The sequence below is a fragment of the Hylaeus anthracinus genome, unplaced genomic scaffold (genome assembly GCF_026225885.1).
Source record: "Hylaeus anthracinus isolate JK02 unplaced genomic scaffold, UHH_iyHylAnth1.0_haploid 11994, whole genome shotgun sequence".
In the NCBI taxonomy this organism is placed as follows: Eukaryota; Metazoa; Arthropoda; class Insecta; order Hymenoptera; family Colletidae; genus Hylaeus; species Hylaeus anthracinus.
This window is the reverse complement of record NW_026534341.1, coordinates 3,713,322-3,739,769: the sequence shown is the minus strand read 5'-3', so window position 1 is coordinate 3,739,769 and position 26,448 is coordinate 3,713,322. Positions and strand designations below refer to the sequence as shown.

The window sequence follows — 26,448 nt, the reverse complement described above, 5'->3', positions numbered from 1 at the left end:
AGGCTATTGATTCTAACACATTTATCTTTGTTTTTCGTATTCCTATCATTTTTATATTTCAAGCCCTTGAAACCTCCTCCATCTTTGATTCTGATACATTCGTCTCCATTTTTCATACCTTTACAATTTTATGATTCTCCTACTCCCACTATTATACAAACTCTTCCTCCCTTATGTAAAAACCAAAGACGAATAATGTAAGTAGCAGAATCCAGTTGCAGTATAATCTACTTGGAAATAGTATTCCATTATAACGTATCTTCTTCTCTCTCAAGTGTACCACGAAAAAGAAGCGACGATCTCAGAAACCATCTTCGTTAAAGATACGATAATAGAGGAAACCGGATCGCCATTTACGATGCCCTTTTCCTGGGCTCCTTTAACGCACCCTATTCAACTGGCTTCTTTACACCCCCATTAGGCAGCTATTCCCAGCGAGTTGTATCGAAACGATTAGCTTCTTGCCATTCTCGAGTTGTTCGAAGTGTGTATTTAAACAAGTGTCGATGGAACTTATCAGTTCCATGCATAATAGTAATTATTCAACTTGTCGATGAAAATCCCAATAACGTATACGAGAAACTGAAACAGTGGAACTACTTTTTTTCTCTCTTTGGAAAGTCTCAGTATTTTAAACAACAAGAATTGTTACGTTTGTGAGTATCTGTTAGGGGTAGGAATTAATTCTGTGCCTTTCTAAGGTGAACTTAACACCTGTTTAAAAGTAAAAACTATAAAACTATAAATAAATTGTCGTATTTATTGGATTAAGAACTTGCAATTAGAAGGTTGGTAATTTAACATACCATAATGACGATTAAATATCTTTACTTATCCTATACTCACATACGATTGAATGTAAAGTCACGGAATTAATTTCCACGCCTAGTAAAATACATGCTTCTTCTTGAACTGAAGAAACTCGCACTACTTCTGTTTAAAAGCTCGTTTACTTCGTATTAGTCGCACAGCTAACGAGAACTTTAATGGACGATGTATGTCTTATTCATCCCTCGGTCGAGAATGATTGCCCAATGGCAGCGTATAATCGAAAATATGAAGTTATAGAGTTCCCCGTTGATACGCGGATGACAGTAAGATTTATTGTGTTCGAAGAGGCTGGCCATCGCGAAATAACCTAATTTTGAGTCTCTCGGTGAAACAAACCGTTCGAGCGATGTAAGAGAGCGAATAGGATTATCGTAAATCTGTTTCAAAGTTGTCACGCTTTCGGTTTTCGTCGATCGGGTAGCGCGAAGGATACGAATGTTTTAATTAGGAGAAAGTGCAAAGGCCTCGGGTTAAATGGGCCATCGGGGCGTCGACTTCTGTCTTAACGTGATCGCCTTAGTCGTTCTTTCGAAAACGTTCGCACTACTTTCTGATGAACTTTCTGAAAATCGTGTTCTCCTAACTAAAGAAATGACTAATTTATTAAACGAATAGTGAAACCCGAGGATCATCGTAAAGATGTTGATTTGAAGAGATACGGTAAGAAATGCAACGATTGAATTATGTTCATTTACTACCCACAATAAACAGACTATAAAAATGTGGACTCTAGATCATAGATCAAGAACACTTTCTATTCTGGTCTGTTAAATTACGAGTTTCGAGCAATTTCTATTGTCTTCCTAATAACTTCGCCCTACAAAGTATGCGCCTTTATGTTCACTTCCTCCGAAGCAGTGTTTCTCAAACTTGCTGATAGCTGCCTTCGAACTTCCAGTAAACAAATTTTCCTGTTGTTAATAGTAAAAACATGTCACAATTCGTTCAATGAAATTTTGTTAAAATTTGATTAAAATTCAATATTATCGAATAATTATTTGAATAGTTTCCTTTTAGAATATTTTAATCCTCTTACACGATGGTTATTAAAGCGATCCTTTATTCTGGAAAGCTGAATTTAAAAGTTTTCCTTTGTGGAGGTAGGTAGGCGAAGATTGAGAAGCCCTTCCTCTAGACTATTATGCCTCGTAAACGCTGAAAATCGCAGCTATTGTAAATTGCACCAGCGGTGGATGCATAGTGGATGTATACCGTCGTGGTACAGGATTCGCCCGTTTCCCAAGAGCGAACCGCATCGAGAGATCGATCACTCTTTATGTGGAGCATCGTTGCAACGATCTTCGTGCATCGTCGGTCGTCTATTGTGCATCTGCGATGCGGTTCGATGCAACACCGGATAACAGCAGTGCACCGACATAGGTCCACGGATAAAAACGAGAAACCACGTGCAATCGTAATTGAAGATTGGACACGGAACAGCACGTTAATTGTACCTTTATATCTCCGCGTTGTTGGCGTTATCGCGCATTAGTTTCTTTGACAACCATGTGGAGGCAGCTTGTCCTCCCTCCCATGGACATCCTTTGATTCTCAGGTGTTTCTAACAGGGTCGGTATAGAATTGACGAGCCCTGGGAACTTGTAGCTGGAGCACCTCAGAAAATAAGGAAGGCTGATTTATTCTTCTTCTCGGGGACACCTTCGGGATCTCAGGTGCGTTTCTAATAGGGACGTTAGAGTTGTTAGAGTTTTAGAGAGGGATTGATGAATTTCAAGGATGTTTGACTGAAAGAAAAAAAAAAAAGATTCAAGTTATTTGTCTGTATTCTTCTTCTCAGGGGTACTTTTTGATTTTGAGATGTTTTTCCAATAGGGTTCTTATTGAATTAACGAGTTCTGAGAATTTTGGTCAAAGCATCTCAAAAAAAAAAAAGGCTCAGGACTGCTTACTTTTATTAATCTCTCCAGGTGCACCTTCTGAGTCTCAGGAGTGCTTGCAATCAGTAGACTGTGGATTTACAGGGAAAATTTATATCTTTATAGATTCAAGGAACAGTATTACTGCGTCTTTCGACCCAGATCATGCACTCGAACTCATTAGCTAGGCTCACCTGGTAGAACCTGCTGTAGACGTGACGCTATTAATCGTTTGGACGGTTTTCAATTACTTAGTAGTTTGTTAGTACATAATCTGTTCGAAGGGACTGTTAGAATGATGGATATCATCACGCCTACGGTCGGATCTGCTGGATGAGTCTTACTGGTAAGTCTAGCTAGTATGTTTGATTGTAACGCTATTAACAGCTATTAATTGTTTGCTGTTCTTGTGTGCATTTTAAAATATTTCATCATATAGCTATATTAGATGTGTCGTCGATTTAACAAATATGAATGTACAGTCAATGAATCCGTACAATGTAATTGCTCAGATTTTTCACGAGGGTTAAATAACAGTCTCAAAACATTGAGAAATTAGTATTATAATAATCTATTCGATATAGTTCAATAACAAACCATTCCATTGGTTTATAATAAATATTTCAATTAAATGCGAGAATTATGGCAGAAAGTAGTCGACCCTCGAAACAGGCTCAAGCAATTATATTTATCACGCAAGAATTTTAAACTACTCGATAAGGTCTGAGAAATCTAATTAAGTTGTTAATAATCAGCATCTACAGATATATGTACTGAAAGAGTGCTCCTCGAAGCTCGTTTGTTATGTTCGTTTAATTATCTTCATTCACCACATACCCGTGCTAACGATGGACAAGTTTCTCGCAGCCCTCGTGCAGGAATTTCGCACTTTGTCGCTCTAACCAGGTCCTGACAGTCCTTTTCATCTCTCCATTATGAAATAGCGATTAAGAAGAGTTCAGAACCGCATGAGAATGTAATTTTGCTACAGCATGACAACGCTGTGTCTGATGCTTATGGATCTCATCTCGTTTGCCTTAAAGCGAAGAAAATATCAAATATTAGGTGTAGAAGTTACCTCCGTGTCTTTACATTCAATCGTTTATAACTGTGTGTGTGTGCGTGCGTGTGTGTGTGTGTTACGTTAAATAATAAGGACACATAAAGATTGCTTCAACATTTAGTTTTTCAGCATTATGTTCGCTCTTGGAATATGTGCGATTGAAAGAAGATTAAAAGTTGTACTGTTTCTCTTTAAAAATAAATGGTAAATTTACTTTAAAATGGCACAGAATTTATTTCTTCATGTAATATGTTTAATGAAAAAGATTTTCATAATGTCACAGAAGATTATCATATCTGAGCTTTCCATACTACATTTACCTTAAACGATAAATTCCAACAATAATCCAAATATTGAAACAAGAATGTCGAAGACAAGGATGGAATATTACAAGAGCATCATTTGCATACACAGAAGCAATGACGTACACGTTGTTCACTTTACTCGGTCAATCCAAGCGTGTCACGTTGGATTTATTACCGAGTTTGTTGATTGAATGGACTTTAAGATCGTATTAGAAAGCAATACCTATCCGTTTGCATACACGAGACGATGCCAACTCGTTTACATACGAGACGTAACCGAGACGATCGTTTTCTCGCGATAATTAGATTTAATGGCGCGAGTTGAATCGCGCACGCGAAGACAAATTATTGAGATAATGTAAAGCGTCGAGACGAGCTTGTCGAGCCTATTAGCGGAAATCGAATCGATTGTATTCGTTGTACTACTCGTTTCAGACATAAACGCTATACATTGTAATTAGGTTCGTTTAATTAGGTTCGAGATATAGTTATTATCGTAGATTCAATGCAAGTATTCTGTATAATGGTATTTTGTAGAACCTTTAACCTTTTGAACCTTTTGAAGGATATTGACACATACGTGTACGTTTGCTATCGTATAAAAATTACCATCATCCGCTATTTTGATACCCTATAGAACTACATAATATATAATATTAAAATGAGATAGTATATTTGTATGTTAAAATCGATTCACAGATAAAAGCTGCTTTAGTATGCATTCCATTAAAGCAACAAGAAATCCATTTAATATCGTCCTTCAAGAAATTAAATTAAATTAAATGTAAAGTATTACAGTTGCAGAAATTCTACCTTTAACCTCATGCACCTTGTTTGAGAACCTCCTGCGTAGATTGTACAAATTTGTAGTGCAGAAATTTTCTACCGTCACGTTAGAGTGGTTGCAGATAATGGAGATAATAATTACACGTTAACGATGATTTAATAGTCCTCGTTCCTTCTTTTCCTCTCAAAGACGTCTTAGTCGCACCTGTTGGTGCAATGCGAATATTTAACGCGTGCTCCTTCAGCCACGCTAAACGCATTTTCGACGACAAGAAAGACCGTTAAGGCGCCTTGGAAAATGATTCTACGCTTTCTGTGGTTCAACGCGCTCTAGGAAGTGATGGTTCATTATATAACATAATGTACGCTATTTTAATTTTTTCCTATGCATCTTGGAAACTGCGGATGATAATGCTCGCAGTTTCCCTTGGAGCAAGGAATTTTAATGCGATGAAAAAATTAATGGAATATATAAAAACGTCGAATCAAACGAAAGAACTTGACTGTTTCTTGTCTAATAACATTAATAAAAGTAAAGATAGTGTATTTCAGTGTTCGTGGAAGCTTATACTGATTTTTTAATATGCAATACTTGAGTACTTCTTCAGTTTAAATTACTCGAAGACGAACTACTTTTTTTTTTTTAATTTACTCCATCGGTCGCCAAAGGATAATAAAACCTAGAGTCAGTAGAAAATCAGATTAATTGTTAAAATAGAATTCTTTTTGAATATAATGAAAAGTGTTACAAAGTTTAACAGTAACAAAATACCCAAACAAAATGATTTATTCATCGATTATCTCTCGCTCACTTTCATCAAATCGTTTATTCCCGATAGTTTTAGTTTTAGTCGACGTTTCAGGCCGAGTTCTGAAATATCAATGCACTTTTCTCCACCACGAAAAGACGTATAGGAATGTTCATACACAACGCGTTGAACTTTAAAGCGATTTTGTCGATTAATCAGGTGAAGAGAAGGGACAATTTGTAACTTAGATTTCTAAATGTCGCCGTGTTAAATGTACTTTGACATTTTCCCATTGTGTTGTCGATAAATCCGCAACGGGCATTCATTGTGCAAGGTATGGAGATAAGAGTACTGAAATCACTATGCCGCGCGAATCTCGCGCATGGTAAAGACTTATTTGTTAGTATTTTTACAGCTACGGGAATTTCAAACGAATCCCATTGTTTCTATAGCGGTCGACTGTGGGTTCGATTCTCCGTGCTTTATTTTTCGTTTAAACTCCTACATATATTACGTTATATTACATTCATGTAATCTAGTTTCACGGAAAAATAGAATATATATATTCATACGTCTTTATCGTGGCGCGTAATTAATTGGAATAAACAAAGACATTCGTTAATTCTCGAAAACATCCAAAAAACGCACACACATTATACAAATGTGCACACGCACCAAGCATACCTTACAATATACTATATCACGCATCAAAATGAAAATAAGAGTAAAAAACGAACACAACCTCTTCCTTCAGAAAATATTTACTATCGTCATCGCCACACATTTCCTTCCATAACCAAAGAATCGACCATTATTCTTGTCTCTCCCTTCGCCAATACTTGAACTATAAATAACAAAAACAGAACGTCCTCCATTATTTTAAATTGCACGTACATTTTTCCACTTCTCTTACTGATGTCTATATTCTTTTCCCGGACGCACGGACCGATCGACGCCGTAAATACTCGTATTCTATTATCCGCGGCAACATGTGGCCCATCAGTTAGGATAATGGAGGTTCCCCTATGCGCGTTAAAAACGGTTACTTGGCAGACCTGTGGTTATCGAGAATCCTTTTCTTTTTTTTTTTCCCTTTGCGTGTGCTACTGACCAGTTACGTTTACAGGTTTTCTGAAACAGCCCGTGTAATACACGGGAACGAGAATTGCCTTTGCACGTCGCAGTGGCGGCTTTAGAGTCAAATATGAACACGTCGAGCTCGTCTGCCTATTACGCGCTTGATGAGATCGCAACCAGGGTTCCGCAGCGTGAGATGCGACGACAAAGATATACCCGAGGCCACGTCACCGTGGAAAACGTGCGAAACAGTTAAAGTGCACCGACACGAACTGGTTACACTGTTTAAGGGATAAGGTGTACGTAGATAACCGCGCGAAACTGTCGCGACGAAAATGGTAATGGGTCGAGCGCGGCGACAGCGGCCGATGGACCTCGGGAGATTATGGAATCCGATAAGATTGACCAATTAGGAAATTACGCGAGAGGGAACGTTCTTTTCCTGGCGTAATTACTTTTATTTTCGTTTAAGGGTTGTCACTTATTCAAAGAAGGACCACCAGTAATTTTCTAGATAAAATTTTGAATACACGTATTCTTATATGGTTTTCAATAGCGAATTAAATGGTATAAAATTGAATATGAAGCATATCACAAAATCCGTATCCTTATTTGTTTGATACCTTTCAAAGAGTATATGAGCAAATTTTGATTCGGATAACCTTCGTTTTGAAAGACTTGTTTCATTTTTAAGTTGAATGTTTTAGTGCTTACCTCGTATGCTCGTGTAATTTTGTTTGATATTTTTTGTTTACCTAGATTTACTTACATTTCGTTTATCTAGGAAATTACTGGTACTTGATCTTCACATGAGTGTCCTTCCCTATCGTCGCTGGCGAACGAATATACGATACATTTCCAACTCCTTTTTATATAAAATATTTCTTAGTGAATACCATACTTCATCGAAGCACTAGCGAATCATTAAATTCTGCGTTGTTTTTCGCTTAAAACAATAGTACTAAATATATACTGTATACTCCAATTAGTTTAAAATACTTGAGAATGGAATTATCATCTTCTTGAAGTACCAGAAAATGTAAATTCTTGTATTAATAAATAACAGCAAACTTTTAAGTCAATCTCTCATGTCAAAAGAAATACTTAAAAAGTATCAGTCGCGCGTGTCGCTTATAATGCTTGAAGCATAAATGACATTCCATTAAACGTTCCACGCAGATGACAGAAGATTAGCGTGCATAATGCTCGAAGAAACATATTCAGATTATGAACCTGTTTAGTTCGTACCTGTCCAAGTTACGGAATTTAATTCAAGGATCATTGGCGTCCTTGAGGATGTATAAGAATCTTATAAGACACCCATAAATTTTCATATCGCGTGTATAAATTTAGTTACCCGCCATAAAGTAAATTATTAATCATTTAAAACATTTAATTCAGGAAATATAAATATTTGCAAATTTTAAACATCACTATTTAGAATAATGTACGTTTCTAGAATGTAGAATAATCGTATAAAAATTAGAATCGAACAGGGAAGAATAAGGTCGAAGTACCAAATGCTCTTGAGTATCAAATAGATAAGGATAGTCATTATACAGGGTGTCTCAAAACTCGAGGAGGAGCCGGAAATGGGGGGTAGCTGAGACGATTCTGAACAACAATTTCCTTTGCAAAAATGTCGGATGGGGCTTCGTTAAGGAGATATTAAGCGAAAACCCCGACCAATCAGAGCGCGCGTAGACCGTTGGAGCGGCCGCGGTAGCGAAGGCTACGCGCTAGGCAGCCGCGCCCAATGTCCTTCGATGCACGTCGAGTCACTTGTTCGCGTACAAGCGCGGCCGCCAGCGCGTAGCCTACGCTACCGCGGCCGCTCCAACGGTCTACGCGCGCTCTGATTGGTCGGGGTTTTCGCTTAATATCTCCTTAACGAAGCCCCATCCGACATTTTTGCAAAGGAAATTGTTGTTCGGAATCGTCTCAGCTACCCCCCATTTCCGGCTCCTCCCCGACTTTTGGGACACCCTGTATAACGTTTCCAAACACCTGTACAATACATAATTTAAAAGTCGCTTAAAAATCCTTCGAGGTACGTTTGACATTCTAACTAATATAGCAGCACTCGAAAGTTTGAACCTGATGAGTTCTGTTGATTTCCATGTTCAGTTGAGACACCTCCATCGAGGATTTTAAATTCAGTACGCCATCGTGGGCGCAAACCTCAATTTTACATTCTGTCGATCGGTCGATTAAACACGCCCTTTGTGGGGTAGCGACGCGTTTCGAGGAAGAAATATTCGTTGGCGTGACAGTAACTGCCACTAATGTCCGAGTTAATCGGGCTGCAAAGTGGTCCTATAACGTGTCAATGGGGGATGACTTATGGCGGAAATAAAGACTGGTCGTATGGCGATCGGAGTTCAGATTGCGTGTACAGTTACGTACGTAGCCGAGCTTCCTATGTTTTATTTATCTCGATTCGTGCAAGCGGAGAGCCCGTGTACACCATCCGATCGCGATCGATTTCTTGTCGCGCATTCTACGTAAACCGCCGTTGTACCTGACGCAATGGCCGATGTCCGATTGGAACATTGCACAAGTTCAACTCTTTACGACGCGATTTACTTTTGAGTTAGGTTTAGAACCCTAATAGGGTCGTATTTGACTCCAGTAGAAAGAAATAATCCAAGAGAAATCGTCCTTAACGCTATCGATCGATTAAACTCGAATACCTTTCGACACTCGTCTTCGAAGAATTTTTAAAGGATTTTTCAAAGAGGATTCAGGATTTGGTTTCTTTATAAAAAATTCAACCTTTAAACTTCCAAAGATTCTCTCTCCTAAAGAATAAAGCCTGCGCCGGAGATTCTTAGGGTAAGATAGAGGATCGAATAAACCTGCCTATCAACGGTTTGTCGGTCATGCTTAAGCAAGTCTTCAGAAGACGGGCCTCGGAGCGGTGTAATAGTTAAACGATAAATCAGCTCGTCTTTATCGTAAGGCGCACGTCGGTAATATATTCCGGTCAGGAGCGGGAAAAATCGATCAGAGGCGGCTCCCCGGCCTAGGAAACCGCGGTAATTTCTCTATCGTGGTGTCGTAAATAATAATCTCCGAGGCAGATTACGTCGCGGAACGCGTCTGTTAAATAAAGTGTCGGGCGGACTGCGAAAACTAATCGTCCCTCCACTAAATACCCAACTCGCGTTCACGTTTTCTCATTTTCTCTCTGCGGCCATTTTATTGCCCCGAGAAAATGACGAGGAGAGTTTTCTCAGACTGTTCCGTCCCGTTTCGTTCTCGTTCTTGGTTATCGTTCACGCCCGCGAATCAGGATGTAATTTCCAGGCGACGATTGCCGCGACTTTCATCACAGAAGCACGTTTAGGATTTAACTGTCTTTGCTGTCCGACTTATTCCGATATACACGTCCGGTGATTTGTGCTTTCTTTATTTTTTTAAATGGAAAACAAGACTGTGTGCTTAGAATTTGGTTAATTGTTCATGTATCTCTATGTTTCTCACGTTTATTTTAAATAATATTGATGCAGAACGTACGTGCAAAAGATGAGTAAGGAATTCCTTGGATATTCCTTAAATATTTTAGGAAGGTTTACGGATTATTTTATAAATAATACAGTCGTAGAATTTTAAATCTAATTCTAAACACAGAGTATTATTTCCCATTGAAATAAATAAAAATGATGTATATTATTGTAGCATCCGCGCTTCCCATACCCAACGATAAGGAGTCAAATAAGAACACGAAACGTAGGGTACGGGATTGGTCTTGTAGGTAAAGCGGTCGACTGTGGATTCGAGGATCGTGGCTTCGAATCCCCGTGCCTTATTTTTCGTTTAGACTCCTACATTATAGTGTTTACTTCCACTTACTGGTTCCTTTAGGAATTAGATCGCTTACTACGCAGGTTAACGTAGGTGAGAATAAAATTTATGATTGCAAATATTGAAGGTGACGTCTATTTAAGAATAATTTGACCGATTTCTATGAAAGTTTCATCGGTAAATTAATGATTAATATTAAGGTAATCGTACGGCAAAAGTACTGTTATTATAATGCTCGTTTTCCAGACTCTAAATATGTATCTATCGCGAACGAAATCTTCAATAAAGTAACCAGAAGCGTATTATAAATAATCTGTACACCTCGTACGTGTACTTTCTTAAAGAATTCATGATTCCAATTTGTGCATATCGCCAGCTCGCGGCCTCGGGGCTCTGTATCGGTGATCTCGGGATCGTAAAACTCGATACAGGCAATTCCAAGGTCTTAAGCCAACGATTACGAGGATTCCGCGATGATAAGACCCAATTCCGACCACCTAAAATCGTAAGATGCGATATTGATGGACGCAAGGTCTCGGGACCGGGTATGGACGATCCCGAGACTCGTAAGGTTCTTAAACCTGCGGTCTCGCGATGCCAAAATCTGATATCAGTGTCTTCGAGATCGTAAGACTCGATGCTGATCGCTCTATAAGGCCTCGAAGCTCGATTCGATGCGATTCTTGAGTCGCCGAAGTGTTCGATAGCGACTGTCTCCGAATTTCCGGTGTTGTCGAGGTCAGCTCTCACGACTCTGCGATCGTTGGTGTTGAAACTCGCGGTTCAGGGGTCATCGATATGGGGTTCTGCGACTCTGGTGGCGTTGATATCGCTTCCCACAATACCTAATGGCTATCGATATCGGATTCAACTATCGAGAATAGGCCTCGAAAGTCCTTTATCTGGTGGGAAGCGTCGGGCCAGTTCATAAGTCTTTGATTATCTAAGTTGTGCGAATTTTTAATTGAACCTCTGGAGGGAAGAATTTTAAATAGATTTTCTTTTGCTCGAATCGAATATACACAAAATCTTGTATGCTTAGCTTCATCTCTATTTTATTCGAGGAAGATTGCTTTAAACAAGATAATTAGTATTTCCCAGGCAAAAATGAACGTAAACCAGTTCCGTTCGAAACATAAAATGGCAATGAATGTTTTATATTCAACGCTTTTATGTTTTATATCAATTTTATTAGCCTTAGCCTGATCTTCGACCAATTGTTGAAGGTACTTTCAGTACCTACTTCATAATTAGCATATTCCAGATCAAAATTAACGTGAATCTATTTAAACATCAACGTTAGATGTCCACGAATATTTTATACCGAATACTTTCATGCCTTGTCCTAATTTTATTCGGGACCTAGTTGCCGATCACCCCTTGAAGAAAGTTTAAATAAACAAAAGCTTGAACCTGTAAAAATGTTCATAAAGCAAGCGTAGAAAGTATTCGTACAGCTAATAATTTCAACAGAAAGTTTGTATAACTCTGTTTATTATTTGTATAACTCTGTTTATTATTTGTATGAAATTCGCAATGCCGACAGTCAACGTCGTAACCACGTTACACGCTATTTCAACCGTATAAACACCCGTTACCTCTACCATTTCACTATACAAACACTAATCGCTCCAATCCAGTGTCCCGAAGTACATTCGCACCGAAGTCAACGCCGTCCCCCAATCTATATACCATTCATCATACAGATTTTCTCCGCGATCATAGTTAATTTGCGCTCGAGATTGCCGGTTTCTGGAATCGTTTCGACGCTCTCGCGTCTTCGGTTCGCTCGTTGTGTATTCACCGACAAAGGCTTCGGGGTGTGCACGGTGCGCGGTGTCGAGGTGATCAGAAAATGGTTCGTGACCGTAAGAATCGCGATGTTCCATCGATAGCTTCGCGCAGATCCTGGCCCGTACACGTGTTAGTATGTAGATCGAAATTGCAGCACGCCGATGAGGGGAAAGTTACGTAGTCGTTTCTTCGAGGTTTCCAGGTGAGATTAGCGGCTTTCGCCCGGGGGCGATGCGCATACGCTGATGCGGTCTTTCACGCACCGACTTGCACCAAGGCTTGCATATAAACGCATCCTGTTCCTCGTTGGAATACTCGAGGGATACCTCGAAACCCGCGCGCCGCTAATTAACGCGTTTTATGTATCTCGCGCGTTTTCATGTAACGAGTGACGCGAAGAGGGGGACGTTGAGAAGCTGCATCGAAAGTAGTCGCGAGACCAGCCCGTCGGTTCGTTGTCGGGGACTAGTCTAGTAATTGGACAGTCGAATCAATTTATTTTCATTCGTTATTAGGAGCGATTCTTGCGTTTGAAAATAATTCGAATTAACGTTATGGAGTTGAGTTTTAGTTGAGTAAATTTATTTTCGTTCGTTGGGAAAAGCAATTATTATGTTTAATGGAGTAATGTTGTAGATCGATACATTGTCTTTTTTCTAATAAAATGAAGAACAATCTCAATGTTTCAATTAATTTTATAGATTAATGTAATCGTGACGTTAACGCGTTAGTGTTAGTTGAGATCTGTGTCGAAACCAGATGAATATTTCGCAATCGTATCGAGCGTTTTATTTCGAACACTCTTTGGGTTTCTTTAATCACCTATCATAAAGCAGTGTCTCACGCCATCCACGTGATGCGCGATCCCCGAGGAAGCTTGCATTCAGAATGTGCGAACGTCTGAAGATCGAACGAGTTCAATAAACTGTACAACGCATACCGCGCAATGATGCGATCGGTACCGGTGGAAATTAAAACTTCTCGCGCTGCGGGAGCGCCGTGTAAAATCGCGAATCGTGAAAAGTAAACGTCTGGTATATGGATTCTTTATCTGCGACGCTGCGAAATAATTAAGCAGCTAGGATATCAGCAGCTAGAATATCTCCGTGCGATCCATTCGGGATCGTAAATTCCCTTGGTTCGCTCGAACGATTCGTTTTAACGATCACCTGGTCGGCAAATCAAAGCTGGTTGGTACAACTCGCGGCATCCTAACGCATTCCGTGATTTTGATAAATGAATCTTCGAGGTGTTTCCATTACGGTCCGGAATATAAAGGGTTTTTCAAAAGGGTTTTTCACGCCAATGAATGAGTATGCTGTGCTTGGAAGATTGACTAATTTATTTAAAATTTATTATAATCTTTCCTACAATTCAGCCGTTCATTGCACAAATCGATAAATTCTATAAAACAAAAAGTTGAGTAATGCGACGAAATAATGTTTGTTGTTTAATGGTGTTAATCTTTATTATTCAGGAAAGTTATTACAAATATAAAAAGTTGTGACTGTACCAAGTGCTTTGACACTGAAATTTAAGATTTTTCAAAAAGTGTAGTTAATAGATCCGTGCAGTGAACGGCTCGATTGATTTTCATTTAAGTCTTAATTTATTTTCTACCTCTTTAGCTATCGTGTAATACCGAATATTATAAAAATGTGTAAATATCACGATCTTCCAAATGAAGATCAATTAGAAAAACGAAGTAACAGTCGCATCATCGTATAAAATGATTTAAGAAAATCTTAAGGACGCTATCCCAAGTCACGCAATTCCAGAACCTATAGGTCAACGATTATCCAAATTTTTCCTAAGCACGCACGCAAGGGATCGGAGATTTATCGTTGGGGATAATGCTTGTAGATCGTATTTCAGCCGCACTTTCTAGTACAGCGAAATGAAAATGCATTAAATTCTAAAGGTTATTTATACATTTCCCTCCGCGAGCACACTCTGTGCGCACGTAACTAGAATCGCATAGAAAAATCGAATTTAAATGCCAACGGATATTTACTGCGTCTTTTTATCGTCGATTCAGCCAGGACGTTATATCACCGCTACCATCAAAACCGAGCACAATTTTCACACCCCCCCGTTATAACGACATTCTTTATTCTTTATGATTATTCGAGAAAGCAGGTACCTCGTGTAAATATTTCGCAACACCTCGGATTTATAATGGGCTCGTGACGTGAAATTTCGTTTATAGAAGTGGAACTTTAATCGTTATGCCACGAGTTCATAAATATTCGCAGGCTAATTATTATATTATTACATCCTCAGTACATTGCGAATAGTTCATGCCAATTCATGTTGTTGCATAATTATACCGTGAGTTGAAATTTAAGGAGAACTATGTCTTACCTCCTAAACAGTGTAACATGTACTTTCTTGTCACTATTTTATATATTTTTGCAGTTGCACATATCCTCGTACATGAATGTATATAATCGTAGTAGGGTCTGACAAATCAAAATCCCCATGAACAAATAATGAGAGAAGAAAAAATTGCCAAAGTAAATTATCAGTAAGATATACTCCTTTCTCAGTGAAACTACCGTTCAGTTTTTGCGTTATTTATCATTTAAATAATTCCTACGTCCGCCATTGTATCATGGAACCGTTGACGCATGCGAACCGCGAGTCGTTGCTCGCTCCGAGCGGGTTCAATGCGATGATAAATCAGTTCTAGCGTTAACGTCTCCGTTAATAAATAGCACCGCTACTCCAGCTTCTTATCGCTGTCACGGTGGAATCGATTCTCGCTTCTGCGACAGGTTGCGCGTTACACGACGCGTTTGGCCGAGAGACACGCTTTTGCTCGGCTAATGACCAGGTAGTCGTGGAAACTCGTCGGTATTAAGTTTGTCGCGAGTCACCTGTCGATAACTGGTCGGTGTCACCTGGCTTTCTTAAAAGTTGATGAAATGATTTATGGGAAGCCGAGGAGCGTCGAGGAAGCGTCGACGCGTTCGTTAAACGCCCGGCGGCTGTGGGATTGACGGCGTCGATGGGAATTAACGCGAGGAGAAAGTATGGTAGCGATTTGAAATGAGCCCAGGAGGGACGTGACGCGGATAGAGAAATTAATAAGGAAGATCGTTGTTTAGTGGGTTGTAATAATCGATGGTGGCGGTTATTAACGGTTTATAGTGAAGATGTTATTTATTGAACAAGATCATCGATGCCAGTGCATGACACGGAATTTAATGCAATGATGAATGTAATATATAAGTGAATTTATGGAATTATAAGTTATGCATGCTTCTGTGGAAAACACTGTATTTATATGTATATGTAGTTTCACGGAGATCTTTCAAGCCCTTATTGGGCGAGAGTTAGAGATCTTATTTAAAAAAATTTGCCATGCATTTTCGGTTTCTTTGCATACTGCGTGAGACAGTATGCATGTTGCCACATGCCAAGAACGTAACTTGTTGCCGACTCTCGAGTAGATCGATGAGAATTTTACGTAGTTTAAATTGAGGATGCGATAGGTTTCGATACCTCATTTTCACGTCGTCGTAAAGCGATGTTTCGTCATGATTGCTTCCTTCTTCGAGGATCGCGGTGTGTGAAAATTCTCTTCGGAACGCGATATGGTTACTTATGTAATTGGTTTATGGTACGTAATAATTTATAAAATGGGGGCACAAATGGAAAGTCGTTCGTTGTTGATTAATCGAAGAAATGAAGTGATTTTTGACGAATACAAAATTTAATACCTTTTTAACATTCTATGACACTGATGAACCATTGAATCTTGAATTTAAAAATTGTTCAATATTTCTTGAAAATGAAGCTAAAATTCGCGATACTTACTTTGTTTCATTATTAAAGTCCACGGATATAAAGAATGAGAAGATAAGCAATGCGTTTGTATTGTGCTAAACGCAAGAAGCTGATTGCATAAAACTTATTTCATTTCCACCTCGGCTCGCGCTAAGCGAAAACGAGTATCGTACAAGGAAACCACTTTGTTCGAGCTTAGTACCTCCTTCGATGGTGAAATACAGGCATTAGTGTAACGAAATTGCATCGTTCACAGTGGTACAGGGTAATCGCGTGCTCCGGGAACAGTAGGGTTTAATTGGAGTTCATCCACAGGCCGACGTTCGAGTGAAATGTACGGAGAATTTTTGTAATAGCCTACTTAATTACACCTCGATTCCAGCTGTTATGACCCACTAAACACTAAGCGAATGTACAAGTAACAATTTACGATGGCGAACACAGTGTTGACCTTTTAACGAGATTAAAACAATGATTTCGATCGTTACAGTCTCAATGAAAGAATTGTTTTCGATTATGTCGAAGAAGAGAAATTAAATTTACTTGTTTTAATAAAGCAATTTGCATTATTCAGCATTATGACGTAATAAACATTGTCAGCTTCTATCGTAAATTAATGCAGGAAATTAGATAATTACACGTTGCTATATTAAGTGTAATATATCGCGCTTAATTACATGTTTCGTTTTCGTTTATTTCAGACGATTGAGCGTAAAATATAAATTTATATTACATGTAAAAATAATCGAAGAAAATGATCGTATCGTGAGATTAATCTGTAGTTGGTTAATATACTAATAATACATTAATTACAAGTCTTCGTATTCGCGGGAAAAGTACGTGACAACTATAAATGATATCAGGAAAGAATATTAATAGGCGAATAAAAGTATTAATACTGAACTGTACTTATAATTAACTTGACGTTATTAGGAAGACAATTTTGCAGCCTCAAACGATCCATTATTAACGCTTTAATCTTTTGGTTTATATCTTAATCTTTAATTTTTAAATGCTCTTAGTTCTTTTGAATTTATTATAATTAGATTTTGGATGTTTATGAATTGAAAATTAAACGAAAGTATGTCTTATTCTTTAAACGGAATAACATGTATATTATTTTTGATATTCTATATACTTTTGCATTTCTGTACATTCTCATAAATTTCCCCATACTTTCATTTGTCATAAATGCATAAACATTCGCAGCTTAATTATAATTTATTACCTTACAATTTATTCGAAGTTCACGAAATCCTATAACCAGTTTCAATTCGTAAATTAATATTCTGAAGATAATCTCAACCAAAAAGTGAAAACGCTAATAAAGGTATCATCAAGACTCCTACATTGCCTTCCTTATTACTTTCTTAGTTCTTTCGTGGTTTATTCCAATTTCTCTCTTTATAATTTACTCGAAGTACACATTATTATAGTAGCATTCATCAGTCTTCTACATCTCATAACTATTTTTTGCCTGTAAATTAATATATCGAACATGAATTTTCAACCACAGAACATTAATTAATGCATCCCCTATTAAACAATCTTCCATGCTATTACAAACACAAGAACCTACACGAATAATACCATGAACTCTCGAAACTCATTCCTGGAAAGCCTTCATCCTGAGAAATTACCAAAACCAACGACTCTTGTATCTTCAAACTACTTAACGGCGACCTCATCCAGTAACCGATAAATCTCCCGGTTTTCATAATTCTACCGATGTTTGCTATTCGTACACGCGTAAATTTATTAACACCGAATCAGGATTTACCACTAATATCTCGGGAACGCGATGAAAAATGCGTGACATTCGCGCGACTCGTGTTTCACTGTTCCGAGAAAGTCTCGGCGATGCATCATAGCGACCGGGAGCACACTTCGATAGAGAGTGGAAACATAAATTTCCATCCGAAAAAGAAATCGCAACTGTTGCGCGATAAATCGCGTATTCTTTCGCGACGCTACCGGGCGCCGCGGAGGAACTCCTAATTTACACGTAAATGAATGCCTGGTGGTCGCAGTGGCCCCGAGATCGTAAAATTATTTATCTCGCATCTGTGTAACTCGCGAATACCGCGGCAGCAGGGCCGTCTCGATGTATAGGCACACAGAGAAACCTTTTTCGTACTCCATGCTGAAGTGCACTGCTTTGAAATCATTTGTAGCATTAATAAAATTAGGAAAGTGAATGTGAACTCTTGGAATGTTTTAATTTGTTTCAACTTATTGAATATAAAGGTACAGTATTAATTTCTACACCTATTATGTTCAAATTCATTCGGATATTAGAGAAACTACAAATAAAAAAAGTGCAGCGTTGAAAATTTGCCCTGCGTGGTATCTCTGCTAATTTCGTTTTTGCGGTGTAAACATCGTCACATGTCTGGTGTTTCGTTTGATCTTGACAATATCAATCTTTACAATATCACGCTGTGAACATCGCGTTTACATAAACAAACGCGTTTACCTTAGCCTCTTGGAATGTAAAGCCGTTTTTATTCGGTAGTTTTCAATTATTCGTGATAATTTTATTATTTCTGTTTTTGTCGGGATCGTTGGCCCCCTGAGTGTGGATTATAATTATCTCTTGGACCTGTTATTAAATAATTAGCGATCGCTGATAGCCGTTAGTTATCATTTCAAACCTGTTGGACGTTAAAATGCTTTGAAGCGGATATAATTTAATTATGGGAGACGTGGAACTACGTGGGATTACGAGCTTGGCGTATTACTTTGCAGTGCCGTAACGAGGATATAAAGCGTCTGTTGCAAGTATCCAACTTGCGCCTCCCCAATAATGACAAATAAAATTAAAAATCTTAACGTAACGTTGTTAAATTTTACTAAATGCAATATATTAAATACTATCGACCTCATCAAAATGAGTTGCCTTTATATACAATGATGCATTGCAATACTCGTAAACGTATCAATAATATATACGTGTTCTGTGTCTAAAGTCGCACGTGCAACTCTCGACCGAGTCGGTATCCTTTACTTTCCGCACCAAACCCAGTTTCGCCACGCCCTTGTTACGGCACTGATTACTTCTAATTTCCTGGTCTGATTAGAAGTGACGGAGTCGCGCGACGGCGTATGCGCTTATTCGAAGACAAATCCGCTTCAAAAACGATCAAAAAATAAACGAAGTAGACTAGACTGGACGTACAAGTATAAACGAACTAGTTTGGAAATTCGTACTGTATTAGCAGAGTACGAATTATTTTGTCATTCTACCGTTCTATGTTCAATACGTAAGCAATCTGATGCAAATATAGTTCCATACATATGTATATTTAATTAGATTGAAATTTCGATAAAGGAACTTGTTTTTGAAGGTACATGGGATAATTGTACACAAACTGTACAATTATAGGTCTGTTAATTATATTGAGTTACGTGGCTAATGAAATTAATTCAAAAGTGACGACAGATTACGAGAAGTGCGATCGTTAAAGTGAAAATTAGAAGTTGTAAAATCTACTAAATTTATTTAAAATGAAAAGTGGACGTCGGCCCGTTTACGAAGTCCTCTTTAGTACTTTAGTGATAATAAAATCTTGCGCTATTAAGAAAGTGCAAGGAAGTACAGAGAAATTCCTTGTGTAGAATAAAAATATACCAAGAGAAAGTTTAAAAAGGATCCTTGATCTTTGATCTCTCCATTTCTATATAATGACAGCGTTATCGTGGGAATTGTACTATTCGAAACGAGTGATCGTGTAGGCGTGTAGCGCCGAGATGATTACGATGATACTATTTAAAATTGCGCAACGAAGGGTGACGGCGTTCGTTATACAAATCTCCCCTATCGCGCACACATATTTCCGATATAACGCTCTCGTTAGCTGGACGCTGTTCCGTTTTAATAAGCAATTATAAGCGTGACCCGTTGACCCACGGAAACGAAATCATGAATTCCGAGAAGAACTCGTGCCGATCCTCTCGAGGATCTCTCAGACAACATCGCGAGAGTCACGACTATGGTACACTTTACCCGAGTATCCTTCCGAGAAGGTATCCCGAACGAATTGCTCTTTCGTTTGGCTGAAGGATCCACGTGAATCGTTCACAGAAGGGAGAACGATTGCTTCGAAACGCCTCGCAAATCATCCAATTGATTTGTAGACAATTTTGATTTAGAATACGCGTTAACCATACCTTACATATTAAGTTGAACGATTTGAAGATATTAAATAATACTATAGTAATAATAATAATAATATAATACAAGAAGAATATTTTGTCTTGTGAAGTGCACATATACAAAAGTATACAAGTATAGATATACAATTGCCAAAATACATGAAATATAAAAAATAAAGGGATATTACAACATTTACAAGACAAAACATAGTTTAATTTGAGTTTCTTTTCTTTACCTGTGCATATAAAAATATGAATTTGTACGAATCATTAATTATAATGATTCTATTGTAATTACCAGACCAATCAATCAACAATGATAATACCAAATTATGCCAACATGATGGATCAGCACGTATCCAGACAGAGGTGCTAATTAGCCCCGCCGGTAATTGAAAATAATCGGTCTCGCGCGTTTTCAGGAACGAGAATTCTCGAAATCGATTCGATGTTACTATTATATTTCCAGCTTGTTACAAATTGTTTACAATTATCCGCGCGTGTATCGCTTACTTATGGCGTAGCCGAAGTATTAATCGCTCGTGTGACAGTGATGTATGTCCGTTGCATCAGAAACTCATTAGAGGAAGTAGCGCACGAGCGGAACAGCGCGAAATTTAATTTCAACTTTTCCGCGTCGCTGTCGCGTCTTTCTCCTTTTACGTTCAACGAGAAATTAATGAAGAGAGCTTCGAAAACGTGTACTCGCAGCATCTTGACACTTATTCCTGTCACACACCGTCTAAGAACACATGGGAACATTTCTTCTTACTTGGTGACATTAAAAAAACCGAAATTGATAACTCTTTATGGCCAGCAAAGCTTTAGCGAAGAGATTGAACGTTTTTGGACAAGCTTGATACGTTTTCCTTTAATTATCTATAGATTTAATGTAGAACGTCTTAATCTAAATGTCTAACTGTATCAGAGCATCTCTTAGTGTTGTCCTGTAAAGGTATAGTTCTTCAATATAAAATTGAATCGTGTAAATGTTCCAACAGAAAACATAGATCCTAGAAAACTTCCACGAGACAGCGTGACTACGTAACAGAATAATTGTTTCTAGAATTGCAGGATCCTATTCGATTATTTATCGTCCGATCAGTACAAATTGGAGCATAGATGTTGTAATCCGACGTGTATGTTGTAATCTCACGTTCTTTAATCCGCGGTGTACTCTGTAATAGTATCCTGATCGAGCAAAGGTCAAATTAAATTACCGTAGTATCGTCGAAAATTGTTGTCCGACTGGCGCTAAGAAAATCGCGAGATCTTTAATTATAGACTGAAAATTCCTTTTTTAGTGGCTGTCGGGAGAATGCAGGAAGTCGGTACCTGCGCATGAGTTTTATTAGCGGCTATTAATCTTCCGTCGACAGCGGGTATTATTACAGCTGGTATTTAACACCGCGGGATACGAAAATCCTTTATTTTCAGAAAAACCGTCTATCGTCTAGTTGCTTCTAATATCAGTATAATACCTTGTCCATTCTTTTTTGCTCGGTAATCACTCGAGGTGGTACTCCCTGTTTTCTTGTAACTGTCACCTATCGTGATTGGTCGATGAACTTTTGCGTTCGAGAATGCTCGAGTCGGACGGAATTTGTTGTCTTTTCTGGGAATATCAAACAGTTTCGAGTGCAAAGGGTTAACCTCTAGAAGGATAAGCTTTTAGTGAATTTTTGTTCTGCTTTCATTGAATACACACAAACCAAAGCAATTTTTATCTGTAAATCGATTCTGACGGCGGGCCTCAATAGATGAGAAGTAAGAGATACTGCAAACAATATTAAAACAATGCAGGAGCGTTACGCACTTGAAATAAACGAATGGATGAATGTCGGTATGGTCGATTTCACTAACGTGTCTGACTATTGCTTACTATTTCTACTTATATCGTAGTTTGTAAACTTCGCACAGCTGAATGGTATAACAAGGCGATTAAAGGAGTCAATAGCCTTTCAGGTCGGTCAGTCTAGTTTTGAATCCATAACTCCTGTTACATCAAATCATTTCTAGGAATATGTGAACGTACAAGCGTTAAAGAGTTGAATAATCCTCGAGGGCGCAGTCGGAGCATCGGTCCGGCTAGTTTCCAGCTGTTCGCCGGTCACCACCGAACTCCTATCGCGTAGATCGGTAGACGGAAGCAATCGTAGCGTCAAATGTCTCACTCAGAAGTTAATCGATGTCAGTGGACTAATGCTCGGCGTGTACGCGAACGCGGCAGGAACCGACACAGGACTGGGCGCAATCTGTCGAGATGATTGTAATTTGTAGCTGGGCCCAACGCCGCGCTGGATAGGTGCTCAACTAAATGTTCCTCATCCGGATAATGAGAGGATTCGCTCGTCCCGGGCTGCATTAGAGCAAATGATCCGGTAGGTGTGCTCCATCATTCTTTACAGCCAGGGACGAGCGTTGCTCGTTGCGCGCGTCCTTGCTGACGCTGCTTCGTCGAGATTTTACAGTTATTGGGATGGAAAACTCGGGCAACGACTCCGTGGAGAATTTTAACGGGCCTCGTGCGCAACTTGGACGGTTATTCGCAATTTGTGGAATGGATTCGCAAAATGAATAATAATTCGACAATGGAATGCTAGGGATCATGGGATTGGGAACGTCGAATGATCTGGGGAGGTGATCAGGGTCAGCTGGAACATGGAAACGGAGACGATCTAATTTCCGTGATAAGTAGACTGCGGATATTCCATATTTTTTTTATATCCATATTTCGCAGATACAGAAAAAGAATATAAATCGAAATGAAAGACCTTATTCTCTAAACAGCGTAGTATCTACGTACTTTATTATCGATACTGTTGAATATTTAGCTAAATACAACGCGGAGATCTTAAAAATGTCCTCCTGTCGTTGTACAAAACGTTTTTACAAACGTCAGTTTACAAATAGTTTGCAAAAGTGTATGCTCTAATGAATACAGCTACATTAAGTAGAGTTGACGACGGGTAGTAATAGAAAATTGTTCGATATAAAGAGCCTGAACATGTTTAGGTATATATGACAGTGCTGTTTCCAGCTACTTTTCTCTGGATCTCTGATCCTGACCTATTCTTCTCTTGTTTGATCACTTCAAGTCGAGTACCCCGTAGTAGAACTCGAAGTGTTTCGAAAATTCAAGTGTACTTTGAATAACTCACGATAGAAACGACTAAGCAGTAACGCAAACAAGGGAGTCAAACAAATTTCAAATTCATAGTTTACTCATCAAACAAACCTCGTCCCACGATGAATTCTTTTCAAACCAGTAGTAGTAGTAGTTCCATCCATCGCACTTTCGCTCGTTTATGTATCGAACCACGCACAAAAAGAGTCGATCCATTCATTAAATCTCACACCTCGATGATAATAAAACCAGTCTCGATAACCCCGATACCCGCGAACCCGTTAATGAACTGGCTCCTACGTTTCCGTGTTTATTAAAATTACCATTGCGGTCCGTGCAATGCATATTCATCGCTAGAATGCAAGACTCGAGGTCGAAAACCCGATTTCGAAGCATTTCTTCTTTTAATATCATTATGCAAGAGGAATTACAAAAGTGCGAGCAACTCGACAAATTCCCAATTGATACAAGGTGTTGGGTACGATTGGTTTTATCAAGTGGATCAATGGCTAATTGGCTATGTAGATACACTGATTCTGATTAGTTTTAGAATAAATTAAACCTGCACCGATGTAAATGTAATTACATATTTAATTACGCGGTTGATATCTAGAAATTATTATATATGTACATTATAATAAAATATCAATGATAATAAAGTTAATCAAGTAATTAGGTACATAGCAACATTTACATCGATGCAGTTTCAATTTATTACATAAACACTGCTATATACAATCAGTTATTACTTTATTACATACCTGTTAGGATTTTTGTAGGTTTTGGGTAGAAAGTTATCGGATCAGTCGATATGCGCGCAATTTGTCTATTTACTTTTAGGCTGCCTGTATACGATCTAAGTACATACTGAACGTTCAAGAGCACGCCGAGAAGCACGTAGGCTACCACGTATACAAACACACTTACACGCATACATTCACACACATAGCGACGGACGGTTGAAAACATAACGGTTTCCCACAATAACAACACAGACGAAACCTTGGAATTACAAACAAACAACGAGTAACTCTACGAGTTTCTGGGTATCGAACCTTCCTAACACTGAAATCGTCTGTTTATTGTATCACACTTCCGTTGGCTCAGCGATTGCTACACGAATAATCTCAAAGTTACGCCATCCTCTGGACGACGCAAATGTTTCCAGCGAATATCTTTTATTGTTACATCTTAAATCGAATATTCCTTTCAATAATCTCGGATAGAAGAACTCGTTTCCTGTATAAGGACTCTGGTAGCCAACGTCAACGTTCCCGTCGTTATGGCGCCGCGATCGAATCGAATCCTTTCGAAGGCAACGGTGAGAACCTCTAGGAATTTTCTATCCTTCCCTGTCACTTTTTGCGCAATCCGATGAAACGTATTTATTAAGAGCAACGAGCCTCGCGTACGCTTCTTCAGGAGTCGAACGGTCGCGCGTTACAGTTATCACTGGCGACGTAAAAACCGCTAAGAAATCACTTCGACTGTCGAAGTGAAATCGTGTTCCGTGCTTTTAACAGTGCCGAGTGTACATCTCGAGGGTCTCATAAAAATTCGTGAAAAACCAAGTATTCGAGATTTATTTGAAAAAAGAAAAAAAAATAAGTGAACGACGTACTACAAGAAAACTTGTCCGGTTGTACTCGAACATGGTTGAAGATAGTGCAAAAAAATTTGTATCGCATATTTCGTCGTTTCATTTGTCGAAAAACTCGTGTTGAAGATATGTAGTGCAATGGCAGGTCCAGACGTCATTTTTTTAGTCGATCTTTAGTGGTTGTGAAGTGACAGGTATTTTATTTTGATTTGGTTCGATTTATTTCAAATATTTTTAAATAAAATATGCAAGAATGTCGTCGGTTATTTAGTAAAATTCATGCAGAGATGTGACAGCCTTAATAAACATTTAATCGAATCAATTGTGACACAGGTCACTCTTATAATCACTCTTTCAATCTCATCGTATAAACGAAACAAAGTACACTAACAAAATTCCAATGACGTGTCAAGGCACGACAATAATAATTTCATTCAATTCTATCGGAAAAGAGTGATTATTATCTTAAAAACTGTCGCTTTTATACGAATTTTCGTAGAACACCCTCCATGGAGTTTGTTGTCCTATACTCAGTTCATGACGACGCGTTCCAAGCCATAATTGGCAAGCCTCGGTTCGTAATTGTCGCGCAACCCTTGATGATGTGCTCAAGTCGCGCTGTCAACGCAGACTCTAGCTCAAAGATGAGGAAACGAGTCGCGACAGGTCTCGTGAGTTTTTTTCGCGGACACGTCGCCTACCAAGATGACTTTAGCCGACTCCCACCACCGATGCTCGTTCTCTTTCAGTTCACGTTCACGTTTCTTTCCTCGTGAATACGGACTTCCTCGTTCGTGGCCGCCGATCCATCGATCGAGATTTCAATTTTGTGGAAATCGTGCGTGTCGCTCGCGTACTCCTTGCATCGAATACCGTCGATGGTTTTGTCGCGTATCGAACGGTTCTCGAACCTCGACGTGACATATTTTTATCGTCTCGATACACGTAGGAGATACAGTAGACTGAAACAGAAACGAGTAAGGGATCAAATGAGATCAAATATGTTTCTAAATGAAATTCAGAAGAAAAATACTGGGTCAGGTTCAAATCCGTATTTCGACTTGGAAGGGATTAAAGGGTAAATAATAAAAATAAAGAAATTGTTCTTCCTCAAAAAGTGTCTATTTTATAACGATACATATTGTTCACGGTACATATTGTTCTTAATGGGAATAGTTTCTTTAAATGTAAGAATACGTTGTATTATTAATAGGACCAGTTTCTTTAGACGTAACAATAAAGATAACGTTACAGGAACGAAACCTTTTGAGGGCAAACAATTTTTAAAAAATTTGAAGGAATTTCTGACAGTCCTTCTTGTTTGAAACGTCTCAAATTTGTTCAAAATTTATCATGCAGTGATGTAGAAGCCAGACAAAAGTATGACTTTCAAATTCTTCGCGCTTCTTCTTCGCGCTTTTGGCCAGATACGTGGATGTTTAGTTTTTTATTTAACAGCAAAAGAAGTAAATGTCTACTACTAAA

At 38.6% G+C, this 26,448-nt stretch overlaps 1 protein-coding gene and 1 long non-coding RNA gene across 6 annotated transcripts in view; one reads left to right on the top strand and one right to left on the bottom strand.

Annotated features, from left to right (window-relative positions):
• Positions 1 to 24,224, bottom strand: part of LOC128888492 (uncharacterized) — a 28,723-nt gene extending 4,499 nt beyond the window's left edge. The window contains exon 1 of the long non-coding RNA XR_008460272.1: positions 24,125 to 24,224. This is a non-coding gene — a long non-coding RNA (uncharacterized LOC128888492). The remainder of the gene's footprint in view (positions 1 to 24,124) is intronic.
• The window catches only part of LOC128888482 (ankyrin repeat domain-containing protein 6), a 156,730-nt gene that overhangs the window by 57,065 nt on the left and 73,217 nt on the right, over positions 1 to 26,448 (top strand). The window lies entirely within an intron of this gene.